The 14,637-nt window shown below is 51.0% G+C and overlaps 1 protein-coding gene across 8 annotated transcripts in view; it reads left to right on the top strand.

Moving 5' to 3' along the window:
- The first annotated feature begins 1,354 nt into the window (after nt 1-1,354).
- Nucleotides 1,355-14,637, top strand: part of PXYLP1 (2-phosphoxylose phosphatase 1) — a 68,960-nt gene continuing 55,677 nt past the window's right edge. For 2 of the 8 annotated variants that reach the window (XM_032487390.1, XM_032487343.1), the window contains exons 1-2: nt 4,345-4,464; nt 4,919-5,073. The gene's annotated coding sequence lies outside the window, so the exon portion shown is untranslated. Of the gene's footprint in view, nt 1,453-3,595; nt 3,622-4,333; nt 4,465-4,502; nt 5,074-5,632; nt 6,352-14,637 lie in introns of those variants that run through there. The other 6 variants (XM_032487355.1, XM_032487357.1, XM_032487362.1 and 3 more) reach the window with 6 other exon arrangements.

Genomic DNA, 14,637 nt, shown 5'->3' with positions numbered 1-14,637 from the left:
CTAAGACTGTTTTCTAGCTTCCATCTTTTCTGTTTTGGGTCCTAACTGGGAGTTTGGGGTGTTAGCTGGGCCCTACTTCTCTCATTGGCACTTGACCTCCAGTTTTTTTTTTGTCTCTCAAGCGGCCATGAGATTGAAGAAAACCCCACCATGACCCCACTCTCCTCTTGGCTCCTAATTGTGAAATGAGAGGGACAGGCTCTTGGTCCGCTCATCCATTCATCCAATTTTTGTAAGTAGGTTTCAGGCACTGTTGAAGATGAAATAGCCAGAATCCTTGCTGTCCTTTTACGATTTCTAAATAAGATTTGTGTGAGTTCATTGAGTGCTTGTTTGTTTTCTTTTTTCCTCAGAAACATCTTTTAGTGGGGGTCAGAGTTAGGGGACAAAAATGAAGATTGAGATCTATGATTCAGTAAACTATTTCAGTTCTTTGTGATTTTTTTTTTTTTTTTGGCTGGTCAGATTTGAAGCCATCTCTTATTTTTATTTAATGTGGTTATTTTGTGTTCTGTTCTTCTGGATTTGCCTTTCTAATTGGATTTTGCCCAGATAGATGGTAAAATGAGTTTGCCTTCCCCGGTTGCTCGGGGAGGGCAAGGGGCTAGTATAATAAGCCTGCTGGGGTGGGGAGAAGGGATTGCAGCTGGTAGCAAGCACGATGAGTCATGCATACATAAATAATAGAGGACAGACCACCCTGGCGCTGGGAGGCTGGACTGCAGTTTTTAAAAATATACATGTGTTAGGAAGAGTGCAGTGTTTTTGAAAGGACCTAAGAAATGACCTTAACCTTTTGCAAGATATTTATCTCCCTGAGGCCCTGGGGTGGCCAGTGGAGGGGTGGAAGCATGTGTGGGACAGTCCTCTGGCTTTCAATCTTAGTTTGATGTTTAATATATTATTTGACGCAAACTTATTGTGAATAATTTAAGTTTTAATCTTTCTGTGTACTTGGTTTTTTCCCAAGTTTTAACAACAAGTGGGTACTTTGATGATCTGAGAAAGAAACCCCACGGTAATTGGAACTTTAAAATAATATTCGTAACCAAGATATCGTGGTGGGCACAAAAGAAGTGTTTTTGTACAGATGTATAAATGCTGTTGGGAGGCAGGGTGATGGGAGGCACAGACCCTTGGAACTTAGAACCCGGCGCTAATAAACCACTGCCCCTCCCCCCCAGTGGCCTCCCTGATACCTTTGAGTTACCTTCGTGTCTGTCCTAGACTGCTTGTCTTCCCCGAGTCAACCCTTCAAGGTGGGGACAGTAGCCCATTGTTTCTCTAAGTCTACAGTGCGGGACAAAGGAGGCTGTACAAATATTTACTCAGCTTTTTTGCTCAGTGGATGGAAGCTGAATTGAAGAAGGGCACCTGCCCCCAGCAGCTCCAGGCCGGGACTGCTTGGGTGAAATGGCAGCAAGAGCTGCCTGGCAGAATATTCATGACTGGGTGAGTCTGGGACTATTTTTATAAGGTGGGAGATTCAACCTTCAGCAAATTCTGAGAGTTTCCCTGGGGGCCACAATGTGTGTGGGAGAAGGACGAAAGCTGGGAATAGAAGGGGAGAGCACGGTTACGAGCAGATGGCCCTGCGCTTTTTCTCTTCTACTCTGTTTTACGGTCATCAGTGAGCACAGCTTGCTCCTCTGTCAGATGGATATTACGATGGTAGGTACTATTTTGCAGGGACAAATGTACCAGGCACTGTGCTATAGGCTTGGGTTACTCAGGAAGTGATAGAAAAACCCATTCAATTTGCTTGGGGAAAAGCAAGGATACACTGAACATGTACTTGAAAAATCCAGGGCCTGGTTTCGACAGCAATCTGCCTCTCTCTCATCTCTGCCTTCCTCTGGGTCGGCTCCAGTCTCTGGCACAGCCTCCCAGTTGCTGGCCAGGGCGCCACCAGCTGCTTCAGGCTACATCTTATCTCCTCAACCACCACAGAGGAAAGAGGTTTAATGGGGGTAATGGTTTTGAGATGCTTCCCCAGGTCTTTTTTCCCTGTAGGAACCTTTCTTTTTTCTTTCCTTGTAGCCACTTCCTCCTTTAAGTTTTAACCAAGAGGTGTTACTGCCCTGGGGCAGGGAAAGGTGGGTACCACTCAGAACCCACAGCCCACAGGGAGGAGGGAGAGGACACCTCCTCCAGGATGGAAAGGGAAATCAAAGCCATCAGAGAACAGGGAAAGTGCGGAAAGAGACTGAGAGGGTGAGTCTAGGGAGAGCATGATGCCCAGTTCTGAGGGGCCTGAGGCCACCTCCGTACCAAGTCTTGACCTAGGGTGGTGCAAAGACAGAGACCCCAGACAGGTTGAGGAGGAGGCTGTAAGCAGAGAGGGCCTGTACCCACTTCCTCTTTGGAACTCTGCCCCACAAAATGCCCTGTGCCAGCACCAGAGGGCTGCAGCACGGTGGAGTGGAGTGTGGCAAATTTAGTGGGGAAGTGGTTAGACATGGTGCCCCTGCATCACCCTCAGTCCCGCTGTGACAGAGGAGGGATCCAGGAGCAGGCACTTTTTCCCTGTGGGGAAGAGAAGGTAGCAGAGAGAGGGAGCCACAGGAGGGGGTCACAGTGACTGGGAGAACAGGATAGACAAGTGAACCAATCCTGCCAACCAGAGTCAGACCCAAGGCTTGCAGGAATGGTGGACAAAGAGAAGCTGTTTTTCTGCTGGACTTGTTGTGCGAAGTTGTGAGCCTGGCTCTGCTAGGGTCTCATGTGGAGCCTGAGAGTATAGTGCCCATGGGAGGAAGCAAAGCCTGGAGATGGAGAGCTCCCAAAGTCTTCAGTTTCCGGAACTAAATCCAGGCCTGAAGCAGAGACACCCTGAGCTTTTAACTTATGTACGTCAATCAATTCCTTTTTGTTTAAGCAAGTGTGAATTGGGTTGTCTCTCATTTACAGCAGAAAGCCCCCTAACTTGTGTAGGGAAGAGGGAGGCAGCGCCAGGAAAGGGGTAGAGCCTGGATTGGTGAGAGGACCATCAGCAGAGCCCTGGGAGGGAAGGAGATGTGTTGGGTGGAACTGAGTCACATGGGAGAGCCTGGAGTGATGCTAAAGGAGACAGTGAAACAATTTTGTGCTGGGAGGCACAGTTCGTGACTGGGAGGGGTTGTGTCAGTGGTCAGGGCAGGAAGCAGCTGAGGACAGCCTGGCATCTCAGGAATGTGGTGAGAAAGGCAGGTTTATAAGCAAAGGCTTATAAAGGGCATTGAGCCATCAGGTGAGGAAGGCATCCCAGTGTCTGCAGGAATGGTGAGACCATAAGAGCAGATGAGGTTGGGAGCTGGGAAGAGCTGGGAAGATAGAATTTGGTGTTGGGAGTGCTGAATTAAGACGGAAAGTTCTAGGCAGAAAACCAGAGAATAGGTAGAAATATGGGATATCTCGGTGTAGAGTGTGGATTGGGAGCCATCAAATACAGGAGTGAAAGAAGAGGCCAAGGGAGACGCTCCTTCAGAAAGTGCGCCGGGAAAGTCAATAGTAAATATTCATGAGCCTGTTTTGCGCAAGACCAGTTGTGCTGGGGCACGTAGGGGTCACAGTAGACTTCTGACACCAAAGTCCTCTCTTGACAGTCGCAGCTGGCGAGATCATCTCGCGCGGAGAAATCAGGTAGGAATCACCACCATCTGAAACCCAACATTTGAAAGAAATGACCCCCAAATACCGCATCAAATCAAGTTCAACTGAGCGCCTCACGGGTGTCTAACGGAGTTACCGAATCATTCAAGTGCTCTATGGTTCTCCAGTAACTCGAGAACGCTGAGAGCCACGGGGTGGGGATGGGTTGGAGAGGCAGGCTGCCCAGACCTCCCCAGAGTGCAGCATCGAGGTCTAGAGTTGACACACAGGGCCGGATGTGGTAGGAGCAGGAAGGGGCACGTGGAGTGGGCTAGGGGGTGGGGCAGCAAGGTGGTGAGAATTGTGACAGTTTGAGTCCACGCGGCAGCAGTCACCCGGCAGTGGCAGCCCCCAAACACTCACGCCCAGCCCAGCACAAAACCCACAGGCACCCACACTAGGTCCCCAGGTCCGGGCGGTGTCGGTGCACCGCCGTCTAGGCGTGCGTCCACGCAATCCCTGATCCCGAGGTGGCCGCGGTCCCGGCGCACTCAGGGTGACCGTGACCCTGGCTTTCGCAAGCCAGGATCTCTGCAGACTGGCCAGTCTCTGGGGCCTGTGTTTGGCCTCCTCCACGCAGTGTCTTCTCCGCAGTCGCTTCCGCTCCCTTCGGGCCAGCGGGGCCGCACCGCATCGCCGCCTCCGGGGCGGAGCTCGAGGCGGGGCGGGCCGAGCCCAGGGCGCAGCGAGGGCAGTAGGGGGCGCTGCGGGATGCCGCGCTGTTCTGTGGCGGGTGTGAGCTTCCCTCGCTTTCCCCGCGCCGGGCGGAGTAGGCGGTGAGCGCCGAACCCGGCGCGCAGCTGTGGGGCCGGGGCCCGGCCGGCACCATGGGCGGTGAGTGCCGCGTGGGCCGCGGCGGGGTGGTTGCAGTTGAGGCTGAGCGGCGCGGAGGCTCGAGGCGGGCGAGTTTCCCGGGGTGCAGGGCTCGGAGACCTAGGGGGTCCTCTGGACGCGCCCGGCAGTGTCTCCGGTGGGAGACGGGTTGGGGGGTCGGGGGCGGGCTTCCAAGCACGGGGTCTGGACCTGGTGACTAAGCTTCCTCATGCATCTCTGCCCTCTCCCCAGCCCCCAGCCCCAGCCCCCGACTAGTTCCCTCTTCCCAAGCCACCCCCCACCCCCACGCGTCGGGATCCCTGCTCCCGCCTCCTAATCTGCCGCTCCCTTTCCTTTCCCCAGCGCCCCCTAACCCGGCCTACGATTCCTCCACCCTTTCCCCAAGCCCCTGCCCCGCACCTCCCGGCGGGTGCCTCCCCTAATCCCCCGCTGCCTCCTGCTTCTCCACCTCCAGCTCTGCTCCTCGCCTGCTTCGCCTGCCTCCATCCGCGTCCCCGCCCCTCCAGCCCGCTCCCGCTCGGCCCCCGCACTCCTGCCGCCTGATTTCTGCCCAAACTGGAGCTCCCAGGATCCCCCTTCCCCAGCAATTCCGAGGCTGCTGGTCTCCAGGTAAGGAAGCGGCGGCAGCGGCAACTTCCCCGCGGCCTTCCTCGGGGGTGGGGCCAGCTCCTCCCGTCAGCTACCTGCGCGGGGCGCCCCCGGGAGTCCCGGAGCCCCGCGGAGGGGCCGCTCCACGCGCGCGTTAACGTTCCTGGGTGCTCAGCTTAACTGCGTGGTTTACCCCCAACGGCGTTGCTTTTGCTCGCAATCTTTTAAAGAAGCTGGCTTTGTCACACACACAAAATTGGATGTGCTTAGAGCTGGTTGCTTTCTTTGAGGCTGCAGTGGTCTTTCAGGGTGGACCTGTGGTTGGTTAAAGGATTAACGGTGCCGGAGGGTGCGGAGCCATGTTTCCCGCTTCGGCGGGGCATTTCGTGGGGAGGGAGGCTATCGCCGCCTGGGTGGCGCGTGCCTTCGTGGGAAGACAAGAATGCTTTGTAAGCATTCAAAAGGTAAAATCAGGATAGATGTGGAAACAGATCTCGTGGGAATGGGGAGGTGTGGGGTGGATGGCCAAGAGAGCCTCAAGAAGGCTCCACAACTTGGGGACATTTGTTGCTATTTGCAGGAGGCCCGCGGGTGAACCTGACTGTAGAGCAGGCAGTGCCCAGCCAGCCTCGCAAACGTGACGTGACGTGACTGTGGACGGAACTTGGGAACAACTCCTGCTCAGAGGTGTTGGTTCTCAGTCTGGACGTCTGTGGGAAGAGGGCTTAAAGCAGATGGTTTGAAAAGCCTCGTGTTCCCTGGAGAGAGGTGGAGATGCAGGGTGACAGCCAGAAAGCCAGCGCATGAAGAGAAGTCCTGGCTTTTCTCATGTCTTGGATTAAATTAATTGCCTATTTCAAAGAAAGGGCATGTCGAAGGTTCTTCTCTTTTGGGGAATAGCTCCTGGCCAGCTCACCCTCACCGATGCGTGAGAGGCTACTTTGGGGCACCCAGGGGAGTAGATGGGCCTCCTCGCCTTTGGAGCACTGCATTTGGATCGTTTGTGGAACTGCAGTATCTGCAACTCTTTCTTTTGAGTGACTGGCTTGAATAGTAATGACTTCAATATTCTTTTACTGTTGAATAATGAATTAATAAGTAATTAGCCCAGGGTCACACGGGAGCTCAGTAGGCTCCCTCTGAGTGCCCACAAATTCCAGTGGGTATCACCTCAGCCCTCGCCACGCTGCTCTGTGATGAGTTGTTGACTGTCAGATGCCCCACTGGCCAAGAGCACCTTCAGAGATGGGGTGGAACCATCTCTGTGGCCCTAGAACCCAGCCTGGCACCTTCTAAGTGGTAGGTACTCAGTGTTTGTCTAGTAAAGAAGTGGGTCTCCCTCCTGAATCCAGTCTAAGCCTGTCATCCGTGTTTTTCCATTGTGCTACACTGTTTCCAAAATGTTATCCTTAAATTCATCATGTTTTTAAGAAATACTTTATCTCAGTAGAGACATTCATTTTTGTGTGCATTTGGGACAAAGAGCTCAATTTATGGGTCAGGCTTTGACAACTGGGCCTCTAACCTCAGAATGTCCATGAAGAAAAGCAGCTGTTCTCATCCCATAATTGGGGTGAGAGGGTGATGAGGACTCTGAGGAACTAAGGCTTTTTGCTGAGGGATGAGTCCTCCACAGCTTAACCTATAGGGCCCTGAGCTGTGGCCCACAGCCGCCTTCAGCATCCCTCATCCCTGCGCGTGATGGGGGAAGCCACCTGTGGAGCCCAGCTGGCTGTTTCCCATTGCAGCATCTTCACCCCGGCGGGGCTACCCACCCTGGGGAAAGCTGGGAGCGCCCCTTCTTGCACTTTTCTGGCAATATGGTTTGCTGCTGTGCTGGGGAGGGAGGCTGGTTCGAGGAAGGTGTTTCTGTCTGTGGGAGGCGGCACTGACTCACTGGCAGAGGGAGGAAAGTCCAGTTCTCCTGCCTCTGTCCAAGGCCAGCCCGGGGGAGAATAGCCAGAGGCTAAAGGAGTGGGAGCAACCTATGCTCCCTTTTTTTCAGGAACCTGGGAAGGGCTGGAATTCATAATGTCACTTGGATGTGGGACGCTGCACTGCCCACAGGTTCATTCACAGCTGTCATGAGCTTATCTTCCTCACTCAGCCTGTCTCTGGCTTCAGGTCTCACTCATACCCAGGACTCCTGCAGCTGGTGAAAATCTGTTTTCTAAAAGAGGTTTAATTAATGCTGCATTTTGTATGTGAGAGAGAAAGGGAGAGAGAGAGGGCGGGAGGGAGGAGGAGAGAACTTGTGATCTGGAGTGGGTAGGAAGAAGGATGGGAGAATAGTTAAGGTCCTGAAAATTTAGGAAGGTAGCCCTCAGCCCTGAGATGGGGTTCTTGGTTGGTGGATAAGGATGTGGGCCCACATTCTGGTAGAGGGGTTACCATTAGGAGCAAAGTCACTGAGATGGGAAAAATGGGTGCTGGGCCCACCATTCTGGTTCTTAGAAGGCCTTGAAAGCCAGGTGAGGACTGAACTCAGCAAGGTGGGAGAGCACTGAGCCATTTGAAGTTTTTGGATGAGGGTTGTGCCCCTTTGGAAACAGTGACTTGAGTGATGACGTTGTTCTGCGGTCCGGCCCCGGGGGAGCCAGCTCAAACCTGAGATGTTGCGGGGAGCACCCAGGGGCATGGCAAAAAGAGAGGCAGCTGGGAGGGTGTGTGCATCTGCACTTAGTACGTGAAGAGGAGGCGACAGCTTCCTTCTGGTAGGCCTTTTCGCAGAAGCAGCCTCCTAGGGACTCTTCTTGAACCTGCTGAGCATCCTTGCAGATACAGTCGGGCCTTCTAAGGCCCCTCAACCGGGAGGTACTGCAGGGCAGCCATGAGGAGGCACCTGTGAATTGGGAATGAATTGCAGGGTCTGCTCTGAGTCCAAAAGGCAGAAGGGCCAGGGTGGCCTGAGCCACAGACTCCACCCCTGGAACCAGAGGGCTGCTCTGAATCTTCTAGGGCTCTGCTTGGGGAAGCCACTGGCTTTGAAAAAGGAACAGGGCCATCAGAAATGAAGAGAAGAGCAGTCGCAGAAGCATAGAGGAAGCTCATGATTAAAAGACACTGAAAAAGAACTTGGAGGAGCCTTGTGGACTAGTTCCCACTGCCGGGAGGCAGCCTTCACCCACATCCTCCAGGCTGCTTCCTGGCTACAGGAACTAGTCCACAAGGAGTATCTAGGGTTCATCCCTGCATCCTGGTCCCTCCTTCCTCCTCCTCCCCCAGCCCCACCTTCCTGCACTACGCACATTGGTCGAGCCATTTCTGTGCTGATACTAGGGTGGAGGAGAGCTCAAGCACGTATCTAATGGTAGCAACTGTAGGAACGTGAAAATTCTGTTTGTATTTGCATAGTCACTTCCCCAACTTATGCGTTACATCTCTGTATTATAAAGCATACTTTTGTCATCTGCTAACCACTGTCTCTGCCCCTGTGCATAACTGACTTCCTTAGAGCCTTCAATAGCGTAGAAACCAGAGCTTTAAAGAACAGATCAAGGTGAAAATGATTGCACCTGGTTTTGACACTGCCTCCCCCTCCTCTCCACTCCTGTCTGTGGTTAGAGTCATCATTTACACCAAATTTACAAATAGTTTGAATACTGTTTGTCCTACCCCTCAATTATATGGAGACATGTGTCTTTCCAACAAGCAAAAACCACAGCTTACTTTCCTAGACCCACCTCATTCTTGGCTCGAACACCAAACATCAGGCCTTCAGAGGTAAAGCGGTATCATTTTGAGCCTTTTAATTATAAAGTAAAATGAAGCCCTTGCTTGCTAATTTTGTCATGTGCTAATACAGAAGAATCTGAAGTTAGAATAAAACATTTACTGCCTTGTTAACTCGTTCTTCTAAAATGAAAGAAGTAGTTGGATTAAGGTAGAGAAAAGTTATTAAAGTTATAGTAGAAATGTCTGGAAGCTCCGAAGTACTAATGGAGGGACACAGTATTACAGAAATAAATTAAGCTTTGTACGTTATCATGGAAATGTGGAGAGATACAAATAGGAACTTCCACAGAAGTATATGCAAGTATGGAATTTTGACAAGTATAGATTGATGTGTATAGATATTTTGATCTGTTATATCAAAATATATTAATTATTATTTTTAAAAAATTTTAATGGAGGTACTGGGGATTGAATCCAGGACCTTGTGCATGCTAAGCACACACTCTGCCACTGAGCTATACCCTGTCCCCCAAAATATATTAATTATTATGATCATATGTTATGCTTATATAGTAGCTTACCATTTAAACAGGCAACTGTGGTCCATGATCTTGTTCAATCTGTCTAGCAAGTCTGGGATCTTCTTAGAGTTGGGGACATTGGACCACAGAATGTTTAAAAAGCTTATTCAGATTTCTTGAGCAGAGGAATACTGTGTACCTAGATATGCCTGCTACAGTTGCTTGATAAGTCAGTGTGCTTACATAGTTATTTGAAAATTGCAGGTAGTCTCCTGCTTGGGGATGAAAGTAGGCATTGGTTTTCTTTAAAATGTCCTGCAGATCAAATAAACAAAAACAGTGTGGGCTTAGCACCACCAGAAACCTCCTGGAAGGGTTTCTCAGGGTGTGTGGATATGTCCAGGGTTCTCTGATGATGACTTCCTAATACCTAAGTACCTGAGATTGTGTCCTCAGCACAGCACGGTGGTTAAGAGTGTAGATTCTGGAGCCAGACTGGCTTTGTATCCTGGATCTACTGCTATTAGGCTTGTACTTTTGGACACGGTACTTAACCTCTCTGTGCCTCAGCTTCCTCTTTTGTAAAACTGAGGTGATGGTAATACCTCCCTCATGGTATTGTTGTCAAGCTGAAATGAGACAGTACATGACAAGGACTTAGTGCCTAGGCACATGGTGAGTGCTTCTATGTTAAGCTGTTTTCACTGTTCATTCATTCAAAAATGTTTTTGGTACCAACCAACTGCACTGAGATGATGGATATAGGATAAATAAGATACCCATAGCCTCCTTCCTCATGGAACAGAGGACATTGTACTTCAGTCCACAGTGAAGGACATGGATGATACTGCAGGCGTTTCCCCGGGCACCCACCTGCTCTTGGCCACCTGTTAAGGGCCCTGAGAGGCCCGGGCGTGGACTATAAAGGGTTGACTGTGGTGGGGGAAGGGCAGCAGATTATCTTCGGCTAGTACACACTGGCGACGTGGCCCTGCCGGCTGTTGAAGACAGGCACTCGTTTGACTGGCCTGCATCTGACACATGCTGGTGGTTCGTATTTTAACCACAGCTCTTGGCCTCGGGTTATTAGTGGGAGGCGTGATAAGAGACAGTAAGCTCAGTGTTTACTTACCTGATTTGCCAGCACTGTTCTTGGTCCCGGGTGACAGCACCGAACTTCCTGACCACTGTTCTGGGCTGGCTCTTCAGCAACTCTGGAAGCCCACGATACCATCAGAGACCCAGTTCTCTGCGTGAGGAATGGCACGGCTGCTCCTGAGGACAAGCAGGGGACTATCCTGAGGCAGACGGCCAGACTGCTGCTAAAAACCAAAATTCAACCAGGAACTGCAAAGATCTAATTGGCTTTATTCAATGCTAGGCTCATGAATTGGGCAGCATGCCATCTAGTAATAGAAGGGCACATCTGATGGGAGGGGGGAAGAAAACAAAGGGTTGTTTCTGGCCCAGTCACCTTCTTCTGTGCACAGGGTGAGGGTTTATCATGTTGTTTACCTCTGCTTCCTTTGAGGGAGTGGGAATAGACAGGACCCACGTGACAGATGACCTCACAGGTGCTGGCTAGAGAAGCCCAGACTGGCCAGTTAAGACTGCATTGCTGGGAAGGTTGAAACTGCGGTTAGGTCAGGTGTTTCCTACGTCTAGGTTTGGTATCCCAGGTTTCAGCACAAGTGATGCCATTGTGGTGCTGTTAACACAATCATGGGTCCTGTGTCTGCCAGAGCTGGACCCTTCTTGATCTGAAGGTCTCTGGGAAACTGCTGGTAGGCTTGGGTTTAATAACTGGTCCTGAAAAGGGAGGTCCTTCCTCCTCAGACCTCACCCTCCCTCGCTCTGTGTGTCTGACAGAGAAACTCCAGCGTGGCAGCCTGCCCAGCGAGCCCTTGCCATCCTGTGGTGGCCTCCGGTGATGGGCTGAGGACTAGAGAAACCTGGGACCCCTGCCTCAGAACCTGAGTGCTCCTCTGCCTTGTGTGATTAGCACACCCTTTGCTCTACACTGGAATTCTTTGTACTCAGAAGTCAGCAGTCAGACTGGAAACCTGATAATCAATTCTCTTAATGGCGAGCCTGCTTATTTTATTCATTTTTCAACTACTGGAATTTGAAGTCAATGAGGCTTTGTCTTTTTCTCTTAAAATACTTTCCCCATGCTTGGAAAGCAAAGAAGTGGAGAATAATGCCATTCATTAACACACACGCATACGCACACATTTATTTGTGTGTAGGCAGCATTGAGTTAAAAGGAAGAAAACCTTTTCTCTAGCTTCCAAATGGTTCCCCAGCTGCTCTCATTTCTCTGGTTTGGTTGCCTCTTGATTTCCCAGACGGGGTCGACTTTTGTCGCCAGTTTGTCTCCATGGCCGTTCTTAATGGAAACCCAGACCTGAAAATCGAAGCTTGGACATTTATGGTTGAAGGTCATGGCATAGACGTTTGATTTTCGGGGGGCTGTCTTCAAGGTGAAAGATTACTGTGTCTTTGAGAAAGAAAGTGTATTTTAGGAGATTCTAACGTCAGCAGGCAGGAGAATCTAAGCCAGCCTGCCTCATCTCAGTTCACATAATTTCCAGCATTTCTAAGTTAGCGTTTAGCGGCGTATGATTTTTTTCCATTCTCCCCTTGTGCATCTTGCTCTAATGACTGCTGATTATCTTGAAACAGCTGCATTAATTGATGGTGTTTAGCAACTCAATTGCAGTTGGCTCGGCTGAGCGTAGCATTGTTACTTGCTTTTTCGCTTAAGGGGTGTTTGCTCTGTGTGCCCACTGGCAGAAAGGGAGTTGAGAACTCCTTGCCTCAGTGCCCACCCACCACCCAGTGCTCACACCGTGGCAGGACATCGTGTGTCATCACAGCATCTGTTCTCACTGCATTCAGATTGTCTGCTCGTGGGCCTGTCTCCCCCGTTTGACTGGGAGCTTCTGGAGGGCAGGGGCTACACCCAGCTCATCTCTGAATCTTCAGCCCTTCATGCAAGAACTGACATGAAATGGGCCTCAGTAAAGGTTAGGTGAATGAATGAACGAGTAGTTGCAAAGCACTGAGGATTGTGTTTGGCTGCCAAGTAACAGAAAGCCCTACCTTAGTGGCTTAAGCAAGTAATGGTTTATTTTTCTCACTTAACAAGATGTTTGAAGGTGGGTGGTTGCTGGCGTTGCTTTCAGCAGCTGATGTCTGTCTGGACTGGCACTGTTATTTTCTTCATGGTGGCAAAATGGCTGCTGCAGGAAGGAGGCGCCGGCCATACGGGTACCTTTTATCAGGAAAGCAGGCAGACATTTTCCCCCAAACATCCAGCAGACCTCCCTTGACGTTTCATGGCCAGAGCTGTGTCCCATGACCACTCCCAGTTAAAAGGGCCATGTGAGTATGTAGCAGGGCACATTGCTGCCTAGGGTAGGTAGGCTTACTGCTCAAACAAGCAAACCAAATACAGTTGACCCTTCAGCAACACAAGGCTTTGGGGCGCTGACCCCCCTCCTGCAAGTGAAAAATCTGCATGTAACTTTATAGTTGGCCCTCCATATCCACAGTTCTGCATCTGCAGGTTCAACCAACCTCAGATTGTTTAGTACTGTAGTTACTATTGAAAAAAATTTGCCTATAAGTGGACCCATGTTATTCAAGGTTCAGCTGTACGTTTAATGACTCAAATACGATGGACATTTACTTTTTGCTCACACAAAGTCCAAAATGGCTGTTCCTGACAAAGTAGGGGTATGGGGAAGTCTTTTCCAAAAGGTGATTCAGGGGCCCAGACTCTTGAGTCTCCCACACTTTTTTGCATCAATCAGTGGAAGAAGAAGGAGCATGGAGGATGGTGTATAGGAGGATTTTTTGGGCCAGGCTTGGAGATGGAGAATTACTTCCACCGACTTTCCGCTGGCCAGGGCCCAGTCACATGACCACACCTCCTGCAAGGGAGGCTGGGAAATGTGGTCCAGCCCTGTGCCTAGGAGGAAGAGGAGATGGGTTTCAGGGTTAGCTGGCATTCTTTGCCACACTGTCCCTCCCAAATCAGGATTCTGTTAGCAAAGAGAAAGGAATGAATATTGAGTGGGCAACGGAGGGTTGTCTGTCTTGGGAAAAAAATGCTGTGCTAAGAAAGCTCCAGCCCAAAATAGTCTTTATTCCCAGACCACCTGTCTTAAATCCTGGCTTCTGCTTTCCCCATTGGGACCGGGGCCGGCAGGACACTGGAAAATCCTCATTATCCCTTTCTTGACTCAGACCATGTTCTTAATAGCTTTGAGGGAATGAGTCCCAGTTGATCTGCCTCAGCAGTTGGAGGTTACTCCAGAAGAAATGGCCTTCAGCCTCCTTAAGACCAGAGGAGCCTCTCAGAACTCCGAGCCTTTGAGAGCTCCTTGCCCCTGAGCCTTTCAAGTGCCCCTACTCACCCAGCCTCCCAAAGTTTCTCTTCCTCTCCAGCCCCCAGCCCAGCCAACACCCAGAGGGGAGGGGAGGCTGCAGCACAGTGACCTCTGCTTCCCATCTGAATCCACTGAGAAATATTTTCCCACCACTTCCTGCAATTTTTTTTCCTCTGTAAACATTGGTGAATGGTTCATTGATCTATGGGGTTCCAGCGCTTTGTTCCTGTTCAGTCTGTTGTAGGTTTCAGTGCCAGGTGCCTCTCCATCCACAGCGTCCTTCTTGATGCCCTTCTTTCTTCCCTCCCTCCCTCCCTCCCTCCCTTCTTCCTACACACACCTAATGAGCACCTGCTGCTTACTTAGCTCCGTGTCCACCCAGCCCTGGGGGAGGTAGGTAGCGAAGCTGACATGAGCCTGGGGTGTTGATGAATGTTGTGGGAGGGTTGTGGTTGCCTGATATTGGGGGACCTCTCCCAGCCTTGGGGTTAGGGAGGGCTCCCAGACGGAAGTGGCATTTGAGCTGAGTTTAAAGATGAGTGAGTGTTAACAAGATCAAGAAGGCATCTGGGCCAAGAGAGTGAAATGGCACACATGCTGATTTTGGAGAAGGGGTGCTTGGGGTTTGGAGGAATGGCCAGGGGTCCAGTGTGCTGGAGTTGGGGTGGGATGGTGTGGTCATGCTCCCATTTAATACTGCTGTGCTCCAGGCCCTGGGGTCAGAGCAGGAAACAAGGCAGATAAAGCCCCATCCCCAAGGGAACTCAGGGTCTGGGCTGTGAGAGGGGGTGAGGCTGCAGAGGAGGGTGGGCCCGAATCTGCGGAGAGCTTGGCTGCTGTCCCAGATTCTGCTCCAGAGGGTCTGCTGTTGGATGCCGAGTAGGATGTGGGCCCCATTACTTATGCTATCACCTCTCGTGCCCCGTCCCTCTGTCTCCAACTCTTGTCTGGTCCTTTGCCCAGGCATTACTCAGGCTATAAAAATAGAGGCT

Source organism: Camelus ferus, chromosome 1 (assembly GCF_009834535.1).
Source record: "Camelus ferus isolate YT-003-E chromosome 1, BCGSAC_Cfer_1.0, whole genome shotgun sequence".
Classification (NCBI taxonomy): Eukaryota; Metazoa; Chordata; class Mammalia; order Artiodactyla; family Camelidae; genus Camelus; species Camelus ferus.
The sequence above is the reverse complement of the archived record's forward strand: the minus strand, read 5'-3'. Positions and strand labels throughout refer to the sequence as shown.